This window comes from Muscardinus avellanarius, assembly GCF_963383645.1.
Source record: "Muscardinus avellanarius genome assembly, chromosome: 4".
Taxonomy (NCBI): Eukaryota; Metazoa; Chordata; class Mammalia; order Rodentia; family Gliridae; genus Muscardinus; species Muscardinus avellanarius.
Window position 1 is genome coordinate 21,019,889 of NC_137789.1, and position 13,015 is coordinate 21,032,903.

Here is a 13,015-nt window from a genome sequence, read left to right on the forward strand (position 1 = left end):
GTTTTAGCAGGGCTCGTAAACGCTGCTTTTCTCAGTCACCATCTTCCTGGAAGTTACATTTTAAAGAGATTCCATCTTCCCCATCCCATCCCCTCAGATTGGTCACCTTAATTGCTTCTCCTTAGGGCCCTTTCTTCAACTAGATTTCCTCCTATTACCCATTTTTTCCTAGTTTTTGCATATTAGGGAAAGCATCTGTTATTTTATTTTCTGTGATACTTCTCTGTGTATGCCACATTTCAAGTTCCGATCCCACTCTTAAAGGCCCCAGCACCAGCCTGGCCACTCAGTAGACTCTGATCCCAGCCTTGCTGGCTCCAGCAGCAGCCTTGCTTCATGGCAGGCTCTGATCCCGGCCTTGGAGGCCCCAGCACCCAACTTGCCTTAAGGCAGGCTGCTATCCCAGCCTCACTGGCTCCAGCTATGGCGTCTCCGCATGGCAGGCACTGATCCAGGTCTTGCTGACACCAGCACCAGCCTTGCCTATTGGCAGGCTCCCATCCTGGCCTCAGAAGCCCCAGCACCAGCCCTGCCTCACAGCAGCCTCCATCCCGGCCTTGCTGGCTCTGGCACAGGCCTCACCCCTCAGCAGGCTCCCATCCTGGCCTTGGAGGCCCCAGCATCGGCCTTGTCTCACAGCAGGCCCCAATCCCAGTCTCGCTGGCCCCGGCACTGGACTCATCCCTCAGCAGGCTCTGATCCCGGCATTGGAAGCCCTAGCACCGGCCTTGCCCCATGGCACCTTTCCTCACAGCAGGCTCTGATCCCAGCCTCGCTGGCCCTGGCATTGGCCTCACCCCTCAGCAGGCTCCGATCCCGGCCTCTGAGGCCCCAGCACCGGCCTTGCTCATGGCAGACCCTGACTCCGGCCTTGCTGGCCCCAGCACCGGCCTTACCCCTTGGTAGGGTCTGATTCCAGCCTCGGAGGCCCCAGAATCGGCATTGCCTCATGGCTGACTCCGATCCCGGCCTCACTGGCCCTGGCACCAGCCTTGCTGTGCATCAGGCTCTGGTCTCTGTCACTATGAGCAGGTCATCTACAGATGTTCCCTTTTTTCTTCATCTTTTTTTTTTTTGGTGGTACTAGGGTTCAACCCTTCTACCTTCCGGCTACACTCCCAGAGACCTATCTTCTTTTTTTTATAGTTTTATTTGGAAACAGGGTCTCTTAAGGCAGTGAGGCTAGCCTCAAACCTGCGTGATCCTCCTGTCTCCGCCTCCCAAGCGCAGGGATTACAAGTGTGCGCCACCAGGTCCAGCGTTCTTTCTTTTCCTTTCTTTCTTTCTTTTTTTTTTTTTTTTGGAGTATGAGAAAGCAGTACATGCCTTTTGCAAAAGCTGGGACCCCAAATACTTAGTGGCAATGAACTTTGTCTTCCCTGCAAAGGCAAAGTTCCACATCTTCACTTCAGAGAGCAGGCTCTGCTGCTCCACATGCACCCTGGCCTCCCACTCTGCGCAGAGGAGCACGGTGGCCATGAGGGCTGATGACTCCCAGAACATTCACTGTGGTGGCCCATCCCAGCTATGTGGGGCTCCCTTTGATACCCCCAAACCCTTTTACCACTTAGCATGTTGTCTAGAATTCCCAAACAATGTGTGGTAGGAGCAGTCAGTCTACTTTTGGGGTAGATTTCCTCAAAAGTTCAGGGTGGACTTGGTTGGATCTGTCTGCCCCTCCAAATTCTGGTCACCACCACTGCCTCTACCACCACTGCCATCTCGGTTTTCTCCTGAAGACCTTTCACACACAATTTTTTTTCAAGAATTCCCAAGCATGTGCTGCAGTATCAGTATACCTTTGAACAGTATACATTTCTTTAAAATTATGAGGTGGATTGGATTGAATCTCTGCCTCTACAAATACTGACCACCACTGTTGCTGCCCCAAGCCATCTCAGTTCTCTTCCAAGCACCTTATTCACACAGCATGTTGTCCCAAATTCCTACCTTTGGGGCAGTTTTCTCAAATGACCAAGGTGGATTGAATCAGATCTCTGCCTCACCTGAATACTGACCACCGCCATTGCCACTGCCTCCACCATCTCAATTCTCTCCCAAGCACTTTTCCCACACTGCATGTTGTCCAGAATTCCTGAGCATGTGTGGTGGTAGCATTCTACCTTTAGGGCAATTTCTTCAGAAGATCAAGGTGGGTTGGATCAGATCTCTGCCTCTCCCAAATACTAGCCTCCACCTCTTCTGCAGCCGCCACTTTCCTCCTGGTTCTCCACTAAGCTCCTTCCTTACATGATATGATGTCCAGATTCCTAAGCATGTGTGACAGAAGCAGTCCCCCTTCGTGGGGACATTTTTTCCAAAAGTTTTAGGTATTGGATAGGAGTTATCTGCATCTCCTGAATCCTGGCTGTCACCGCTGCCATCTTGGCCCCTCTCCAATTTTTTTTTTTAGTAAGAGAAGACAGTATGTGTGTTTTGAAGAGGTTGTGAGATAGAGCACTCAGCAGCAATAAATTTTATCTCCCTTCCAAGAGCGGAGGCCCACAAACCCACCACATAGAGCAGGATCTGCTATCCCGAGTGCAGCAAAGAGGAGCGCAGCAGCCAGGCGCACTGAGTTCCCCGGGACGCGTGGCTCGGCTTTCTGCCCAGCCCTGCTGGGCTCCCTCCACCATGCCTGGGTCATTTTTCAAGAGTGCCCAGCATGTGCGGCTAAAGTGGTCTTTTCTCTAATCATTTCTGGGATGTTCTTCCAAAAATTGCTTTTCTTGTGTGGCATGCTCCTCCTTGTCATCTTGTTTCTAATTCCACCATTATCCACTCTCTCTCCTGTATTCTAAATAGGAAGTTGTGGCTGGAAATGTCTCCTTAAGTTGTCCAATCAGATATTAAACCAAAATCTGGTGTCCAGGGCTTCTCTGAGGAATGCATATCCTTTACGCTGGCCATCTTCTTCCTAGCCCTCAAGCTCTAAATAGGATATTTAAAATCATTCGTTTTGGTGGTCCGGGCCCCTGGGCCCCCGACCCTGGGCGGGTGGGCAGGCGCTGACAGGGCGCCCCTAGGCGAACCCCCTCCACCCAGAAGGACCCCGTGGTCCAGGCCCCTGGGCCCCAACCCTGGGTGGGTGGACAGGCGCTGGCGGGGCGCCCCTAGGCAACCCCCCTCTCCTCCACCCGGAAGGACCCTGTGGTCCGGGTCCCTGGGCCCCCGACCCTGGGCTGGTGGGCAGGTGATGGCGGGGCACCCCTAGGCGACCCCCCTCTCCTCCACCCGGAAGGACCTCGTGGTCCGGACCCCTGGGCCCCTGACCCTGGGCGGGTGGGCAGGTGCTGGCGGGGCACCCCATGCGAACCCCTCTCCACCCGGAAGGACCCTGCAAGAAAGGAAAAGGAAAAGAATAAAGGAAAATATAGAAGAGGGGTCAAGGAGGTGGCGGATGCCAGGAAACTGGAGATGCAGACAAAACTTATCCAAATGAACTGGAATTATTGGAAAAATTCCCCGCTAAGGAGGACTGCTTCTTCTCTACATTGTTAAGAATCTTGGACATCACCTGTAAGGAGAGAGACTTTAGCGGAGACCAAGGAGAATGGCGGTGCTGAAAGCGGTCTCTGTGTTGGCGGTGGAGAATTGTATTCAGGAGAAGCAGAAATCAGAGCCTACCAACCTTATTTTTTTTTTTTTTTTTGGAGAAATTACACCAAAGGTTGAATGCTACCGTTGCGCATGCTTAGGAAGACTGGACAACATTCAGAGTGGAAAAAGAGCTTGGGAAAGATTTGAAATGGTGGAGGCAGTGGCAATGGCAGTGGCCAGTACTCAGGGGAGGCAGAGATCTGATACATTACACCTGGAATCTTTGAAGTAATGACCCCAGAGGCAGAATTCTACCACCACCACACACCCTCAAGAACGTGGGACAAATAGTTGGGAGAAGAGGGTGCTCGGATTAGAGCCTGCTGAGGGTTGAGGCTGGCGACAGACACAGCAAAGCTGGGATCAGAGCCTGCCATGAGGCAAGGCCGGTGCTGGGGCCTCCGAGGCCGGGATCAGAGCCTGCTGAGGGGTTAGGCCGGTGCTGGGGCCAATGGCCGGCATCGGAGCCTTCCGTGAGGCAAGGCCGCTATTGAGGCCTCTGAGGCCAGGATCGGAGCCTGCCGAGGGGTTAGGCCGGTGCTGGGGCCAGCGAGGCCGGGATCAGAGCCTGCCGTGAGGCAATGCCGGTGCTGGGGCCTCCGAGGCCGGGATCAGAGCCTGCTGAGGGGTTAGGCTGGTGCCGGGGCCACTAGCCGGCATCGGAGCCTTCCGTGAGGCAAGGCCGCTATTGAGGCCTCTGAGGCCAGGATCGGAGCCTGCCAAGGGGTTAGGCCGGTACTGGGGCCAGTGAGGCTGGGATCGGAGCCTGCCGCAAGGCAAGGCCGATGCTGGGGCCTCCGAGGCCGGGATCAGAGCCTGCTGAGGGGTTAGGCCGGTGCTGGGGCCAATGGCCGGCATCGGAGCCTTCTGTGAGGCAAGGCCGCTATTGAGGCCTCTGAGGCCGGGATCGGAGCCTGCCGAGGGGTTAGGCCGGTGCTGGGGCCAGCGAGGCTGGGATCAGAGCCTGCCGTGAGGCAAGGCCGATGCTGGGGCCTCCGAGGCCGGGATCAGAGCCTGCCGTGACGCAAGGCCGATGCTGGGGCCTCCGAGGCCGGGATCAGAGCCTGCTGAGGGGTTAGGCCGGTGCCGGGGCCACTGGCCGGCATCGGAGCCTTCTGTGAGGCAAGGCCGCTACTGAGGCCTCCGAGGCCTGGATTAGAGCCTGCCGAGGGGTTAGGCCGGTGCCGGGGCCATCGGCTAACATCGGAGCCTGCCGCAAGGCAAGGCCAGTGCTGGGGCCTCCGAGGCTGGGATTGGAGCCAGCTGAGGGGTTAGGCCAGTGCCGGGGCCAGCGAGGCCAGAACCAGGGCCTTCTGTGAGGCAAGGCCGCTGCTTGAGCCATCAAGGTCTGGATCAGTTCACTGGGTAGCCAGGCCACAACTGGGGCCATCAAGAGTGTGATCGGTATTTGCAACACGGCATGCACAGAGAAATATCGCAGAAAATTAAAACCAGATGCTTCCCCTAATCAGCAATAACTAGGAGGAAACGGGCAACAGGAAGTGGTCAAGCTATAGAAAGGGCCCTATAGTGAAGCAATTAAGGTGACCAATCAGAGGGTATGGAATAGGGGAGGATGGAGCCTCTTTAAAAAGCAGGAGGTACATAAACAAATGTATCAAAGTTAATCACCAAACAAGCATGGGATCGAGGGAGGGGGAGGAAATGGGATGGGGACTGGATGAAGGCTAATTGGATGATGTGTGCTTGTATATCCTCTCAAGTCTTATATTCCAATGTGATGTATGATTACAATGCACCAATAAAAATAAATTAAAAAAGAAAAAAAAACAAATAAAAATATAAACATTAAAATAAATAAAAAAGAAATAAAAAAGAAAAGATATTTGATATGATTTCAATTTCTTAAATTTGTTGACTTGTAAAAATAAATAAATAAATAAAATCATTCATTTTCATATTTTTTTCTGATTATTATTTTTATTGATGAATTGTAGTCATACATCTTAATGAAGTATAAGAGGATAGAGGCATACATGCACACATCACTCATTTAGTGTTTCCATCTTTAAAGAACCAGTTGACAAGATTAAAACCTATAAAGCCCATCACAGGAAGTGATGGGAAAACAGGCATTTAAAGCAGCCGCCAGTAGGTGTACATTTGGCAATAGATGGAAGGCAGCTTTACAAAAGTGATAAAAAACTAAAATGCATGTATCTTTCCTTAGAGGAATTGACCCTAAAGATATGACTGAATGGGTGTGCACAGGGGAACACGTACGTATCGTTTTTGCAGTCTTGTTTGTAACAGGAAGCTAAAAAAGGTCAATGTGACCATGAATAGCTAAAAACAACAACAAAGAAAACCCTGGCACACAGATATGTCTGAGTATTGTACAAGCGTATTGTACTAGTATGGGTGCAATGTTTAAGTGCAATCTCTGCAAGGTGCATGTCCCCAGTGTGTGTGTTGTTTCAAAGTGGACTCAAAATCACAAGCACTGTCCTCTTCCTGTGTCCTACCAGTTCATTTTGGAAATCTGTACAAGCACTTGTTATTACAGTAATTGGGGGGAATTACTTTATTATTGGTTTGTGTGTGTGTGTGTATGTGTATATGTATGTGTGTGTATTTGGGGAGGTATTGGAAATGGAATCCAGGGGCATTCTACCTTTGAGCTACTCTCCCAGCTACATTTTATTTTGAAACAGGGTCTCACTAAGTTGCTAGGGCCTCGCTACGTTGCGGAGGCTCTCCTCAAACCTGTGCTCCTCCTGTCTCAGCCTCCCAAGTATTGAGATTGCAGGCATGCACTATGCCCAAGCCACTTTTGGTGTTTAGTGAGCAAGGGCCAGAGTTGAGAGATGTCATGATGATCACTCTCCATCTAATGGATGCATTTTTCAATGAATTTTCATGTGTTCTCTGAGATTCATACAGGTGAAAACCCTCCTTATGTGAGCCTAGACCTTGACTTCATTTAATATTTTAAAACATTTTGATTCAATATAGTCTGAACTTTTTACATAAGCAACTGCCATGTACATGGAAAAAAAAAAGATTGTATTTTTGTTTTGCTCAGGACATCACCCAAAGTTGCTAACATTTAATAAAAACAGGTCACCGGAAGCAAGTCTGTATGTGGTGCCTGAGTTATTTACAAACCAACTGACTTATCACCACTTCATTAAAGTAAGTCTAATAAGCCAGTCACAGAAAGAGAAGGGACCTATGTTTTCTCTAATATGTCCAAACTAGGGAGTATTATAAATACCAGAGGGACTCCAGATAATGGAGGGGAAACCTCAGCAAAGCTAGAATGGGAGGATAGGAGAGGAAGAAGGCTGAGGTTGATTAATGGAAGAGCTACATCCGAATATGTGTAAAAGTATGAACGTAGCATGGTCAACCTGGACACTCATTGTTGGGAGGGGGGAAGGGAAAGTGATGGGTGGGAAAGGGCACCAAGCTCAATCTGAATGTATACCATTTTTAATACATTCCACATACAAATAAATATAAATAAATACAAATAAATAAAAGCCAAACACACAACTACTATGTTCTGCCTTCTAGTCTAGTGATATAGTTGTATAGCGTACACCTCAGCCTCTCCATATTGAGATGCATGTTGCTTTATCATCACTACTTTCCTTTAGATAGTAATTTTGAAAATCCTGAGTGTCCACAGGTTATATCACTGCATTGGGCTCATCCTGCACGTCTCCTCAGATTCCTTCAGACCCGTCATCTTGTCGTCTACACTCCCAGCTGCTTTCTAAGGCTTGGGCACCACCACAGTCTACTCTGCCTCACCTCATGTTTCTGCTTCTTAGAGCAAAAGCCATTTGCCGGCATGAAAATGCTTTTCTGCCCCCATTTGGCACTTCTGCCACTTTGCTGCCTGGCACCCAGGAGGTGATACTTACTTATATGTTCGGGTCCATCATCAATTCCAGAGATGAAAAGCCATGTTGCAGGCCATAGGAGCTTACTTTCTGAGTATCTGCTAAAGGTAATAACCTGAGCGATGCAGAATGAGAGGGCACTAAATCTGGGGCCAAGCAGGAGTTAGCAAAAGGGCAGGTGAAGGGGTGTTTCTCCCTCCGTGTGCTTGTCTGAGGCCTGGTCCTCTATACAGTGTCCATGCTGGGAGACATCCCAGGTGATGGAGAAGCCACCTGTGGCTGCATGGCTGGTGGTCTCTCTGGACATCACAGAGCACTAGTTTATCACCTGGATTGGCCTTCATGGCTTCCTTGCCTTTTTCCCTCTCAGTGCCCTGGGAGTGGGCCTTTCAAATAACCACCAGCACCTAATCCTTGCCTCAGGTTTTGTCTTCTAAGGAACTTGACCCCAACCATTAGTTGTTAATTCCATGTGTGGTATCAAAGGGCACATTACAACTAATTCTTATAGAAGGATGCTTGGTTTTGACCAAGGAAGAAACAGTAGACACATGTATAATAATATGCTTATCTGTGTACAAGAATATTTGGAAGGACACATTAAAATTTTTTTATTATTTTAAAGACCTAATATTATTAGCCGGGTGTGGTGGTGCATGCTTGTAATCCCAGAATTTGGGAGGCTGAGACTGTAGGATCGCAGTTCATGGACAGCCTCAGCTACTTAGTGAGGTCCTTTTTCAACTCAGTGAGACCCGGTTTCAAAATAAGGAATAAAAAGTAGGGTTGGGGTGTAGCTCAGAGGTAGAATGCCCCTGGGTTCCATCCCCAGTACTGCAAAAATAAGTAAATAAATAAATAAATAAATTCCTACTATTATTACTGCTGGGAAATGGGTCCAGGAATGATGGGTATACCTTAATACTGCTTCTATACTTCATGAACTTTTAAAATGTGCATTTGAAAATTCTCTTAAGACAATTCTTTTTTTGTGGGTAATGTTCTGAGAATGGTAAGTAGTATTTTTAACCTGTTTATATAAAATCTTGGATAAAAGAACTTTGTGAATGTGTGACCAGAAATTATTATATCACCTATGCTCCTCTAAATTACACTAAATTCAATTTCAGTAGGGAAGCAAGTCCAATACCTTATTAAAATGATTACACCATGTCCAAGGAGGGTAGGAATTACATTTGAATGATAGTAAAAACGCAGCAGGACCCCGTGTGTTAGCTTTTTATTCTCTATACATTTTTCCCTTGGTCATAAATAAGGCCTTTTTCTTGGAAGAGAGTAAGGCGCCATACAGAGGACATTGCTCAGACAGCAATGTCAAACAAGTGGAGCACAGCAGAGGCAGGGGTGGTGAAAAATAAGGGGGCCGGGCAGAGACTAGGGACAGAAGCAGGAATGGGCACCATCTGCCCATCCCTGGACAATGCCTTCAGGTCCAATTCCAATCTCAGAGACTGGGACTGTGCTGTTCTCAGGTGATACCTGTGATTCTGTCTTGGCTTGGACCAAGGCCTGAGAATATTGAAACAAGAATTTGTTTCTCTCCAGAAACAAAATGAGTTATATTTTCAGCAACTTTTAGTTCTAATTCTTTGAATGAATAAAGCCTACTTCCTCCTGAGAACCCAAAGTCAATGTCCGGGAAAGACCTGCAAATACACTTTATTATAAAGTTCGCGGTGGCAGCCACGGTCACAGCAACAATGGTTGGCAGCGGCCAAATAGGACATGTATTCCTCTGAGAAAACCTGGACAACAGATATTGGTTTAATATCTGATTTGGATGACATACAGAGACATTTCCAGTCATGACTTCCTATTTAAATATAAGAGAACTAGTGGAAAATGTTTGAATTAGAGGCAAAATGGCAGCGTGGCACCTGCCACTGCAAGAAAAGTGATTTTTGGAAGAACATCCCAGAAGAGATCATAAAGTAGACTACTCCTGCCGCACATGCTCAGGAATTCTTAACAACATACTCTGTAAGAAAAATGTTTGGGCTGGGTGTGGTGGCACACACTTGTAATCCCAGCATTTGGGAGGCTGAGAAAGGAGGATCACGGTTCACGGACAGCCTCAGCTACTTAGTGAGGCCCTCTGCAACTCAGTGAGACCCAGTTTCAAAATAAAGAATAAAAAAATAGGGTAGGGGGTGTAGCTCAGAGGTCTAATGCCTCTGGGTTTCATCCCCAGACCTGCAAAAAAAAAAAAAAAAAAAAAAAAAAAAGTTAGGGGCATGTTGGAGGGAACCCAACATGGCTGGCTGGGATGCCTAGCTGTGGTTCCGGGGTCCTCAGCACTCCTAGCCAACGCACTCCTCTAGCCATGCTGGGGCCCGTGGTGCAGAGCAGCAGATCCTGCTCTTCTTGGTGAAGCTGTGGGCCTCTGCTCTTGGTGGGGAGATAAAATACATTACTGCTAAGTACTTGGGCTTCCAACTTCTGCAAAAGACACATACCATTTTCTTTCATTAAAAAATATTAAAGAAGGGAGACCAAGATAGCGGTGGCGGTGGCAGCCAGTATTTGGGAGAGGCAGACAGATCCAATCCAATCCACCTTGAACTTTTGAACAAATCTCCCTGAAAGTAGACTGCTCCTGCCCCACATGCTCAGGAACTCTGGACAACATACTATGTAAGAAAAATGTTTGGGGCACGTCAGAGGGAGCCCAGCGTAACTGGGTTGGCTGTTGTGCCAGGCATCCCGGGAGACCACGGTGCTCATGGCCACCGCTCTCCTCTGCACAGCGCTGGGGGCCAGGGTGCGCTTGGAGCAGATCTCGCTCTCTGTGGTGAAGCTGTGGACCTCCGCCTTCGGAGGGAAGACAAAATTCATTGCTACTAGGTATTCAGGCTCCCAGCTTTTTCAAAAGACATGTACTGTTTTCTCCTACTAAAAAAAAAAAAAAAAAAAAAAAAAAAAAGACTCCATATATATGTATATGGAAGAAAAAACGGGAACCTTTGTAGGCCTGCCCACAGTGACAGAAACGAGCCTGCCATGCAGCAAGGCCAGTTCCGGGGCCTCGGGGCCGGGAGCGAGGCCTGCCAAACAGCGAGGCTGGTGCCAGGGCCAGCTGCACAGCCAAGGGCCAGCGGGTCCCTGCAATCGTGCAGTCAGGAAGCACTTGAAGCTGCCGCTGTCTCACCGCTGTCTCACCCCATCTCTCAGCAGATCTCTAGATCCAAGTGACCTCTATTAAAAAATTGGGTGTGAGTGGATCATCTCATCAAAGTCACTCACATTCTGGCTGTCATAATTTCAGCAAATGGAAAATAGTGTGGAAAATAAAAGTAGGACTTCCAAGGAAGAGATAAACTGTAATTGATCGGGTGTGGAGAAGTAGAAACTCTAATACATTATTGGTAGGATTGCAAATTAATGCAAGCACTTTGAAAAACAGCATGGAAGATCCTCAGAAGAATGAAAATGAACTTACCATATGACCCAGCAATACCATCTATGGGTATCTACCCCCCAAAAAATGAAAACCAAACTACCAAACCAATGCACAAGTATCTATGCTCATAGATGCACAATTCCTCATTCCCAAACTATGGAACCAGCCAAGATGTCCATCAATAGATGAGTGGATTACAAAACTATGGGGTATGTATACAATGAAATTTTACCCAGCCATAAAGAACAAAATTATGGCATCTACAGGGAAATGTCACAAAAAATAAGAAATCAGATGCTTTCCCTACTATGCAAAAACTAGGGAGAAATGGGTAATAGGAGGAACTCTAGTTGAAGAAGGGCCCTATAGAGGAGCAATTAAGGGGACCTATCTGAGGGGATGGAAGGTGGGAAGATGGAAACTCTTTAAAGCACGTGATGTACTTAAATATATCAAAGTCAATCACTAAATCAAACATGGGAAGAAGGGGGGAAGGAATGGGATGGGGATCAGATAAAAGCTAATTGGGTGATGTGTGCATGTATATCTCCACAAGTTATTTATACTATTAAGATGTTTGACTACAATGAACCAATAAAAAGATATTAAAATGGAAAAATAAATAAAATTAGAGACTGAAAAAAGAATAAAGTTCACTTTATCATCCTCATCTGTACATGGGGGTAAGAAAGTTCTTCCTCTGCAAGCTTTCTGGGTCTCACTAGAAAGGGGAATTCAACTGAAAAAATAAGCTACTTTTTATTCAAGTACAGACTTCAAAATAAGGACTCAACTGAAATTTTCAATGAATTTTTTGTATATAAATAGAACCTAAAGTTTATGCAAAACAACCACTTTACAATTTAGTGGCTTAGAACACAGAAGGGGATTATTTCTCACTATTCTGTGGGTTGGCTGGGCAGGCCGTTCTTTGCTAGGTTTCCCAGGCACGATTCATGTGGCTTCATTTAGCTGGAGGATTCTGCTAGGCTGGCAGGTCCAAGATGCCACAGTCATGTCTGCTAGCTGGTGCCGACTTTCAGATAGAGGACCTCAGTTCTATTTTATGCAGACTCTCGCTTTCCAGGTTAGACCCATCCCTTTCTGTGGCTCCTCTATATTTGGGCAAGGTTCTACAAGAGCAAAACAGAAGCTGCAAGGCCCTCAAGACCTAGGTTTCAGCTCACACCAAGTCATTTAGATACCATTGTGTTAAAAGTGAGTCACATTACTTGCCTAGATGCTAGAACTAGGGATATAGACTCCGTATCTTGCTGGAAGGGTCTGAAGACTCCACGGACGTATATTTAACTTACCACATCCCACCCTCTGGACACTTACTTTGATTCTTTACACATGCAAAGTATTTGATATAAAGCCCAGTATTTCATGATCTCTACATGGTAGGATGAGACTTTTAGGAGGTGGCTTTCCTTAGAAAAAGATACTGAGGAGCTGGGCGTGGTGGCCCACGCTTGTAATCTCAGCATTCGAGAGGCTGAAACCGGAGAATCTCGGTTTGCAGACAGCCTCAGCTACTTAGTGAGGCCCTCTGCAACTTAGTGAGACCCTGTTTCAAAATAAAGAATAAAAATAGGGCAAGGGGTGTGGCTCGGAGGTCAAATGCCCCTGGGTTCCATCCCCAGACCCGCAAAATAAATAAATAAATAAATAAAAAATAAATAAATAAAAGGAAAAAAAAAAAGAGAAAAAGACTGAGAAGTGGTGTATAGTTGGGTCATTGGGAGCCTCCATTCTTAATCTTTTGAGGAACTTCCATACTGATCTCCAGAGATGTACCAATTTACAATCCCACAAATAGCATTCCTTTCCCCCACATCCTCACCAGCATTTATTAGTTTTTTGTATTCTTGGTGACTGCCATTCTAACCAGAGTGAAATAAAATTGGTGTAGTGTAGTCTTGATTTGAATTTGCCTGATTGCTAAGGATGTTAAATATTTTGTCCTATATCCATTGGCTATTTGTTTAATTGGCTATTTAGTTTAATTGCTCACTTAATATGTTTTATATTTTATATTCTGGATATTAATCCTGTCAGAAGAGCTGGCAAAGATCTTCTATTACTGAAGTTTCTTTCTTTATGTTCTTAATTATTTACT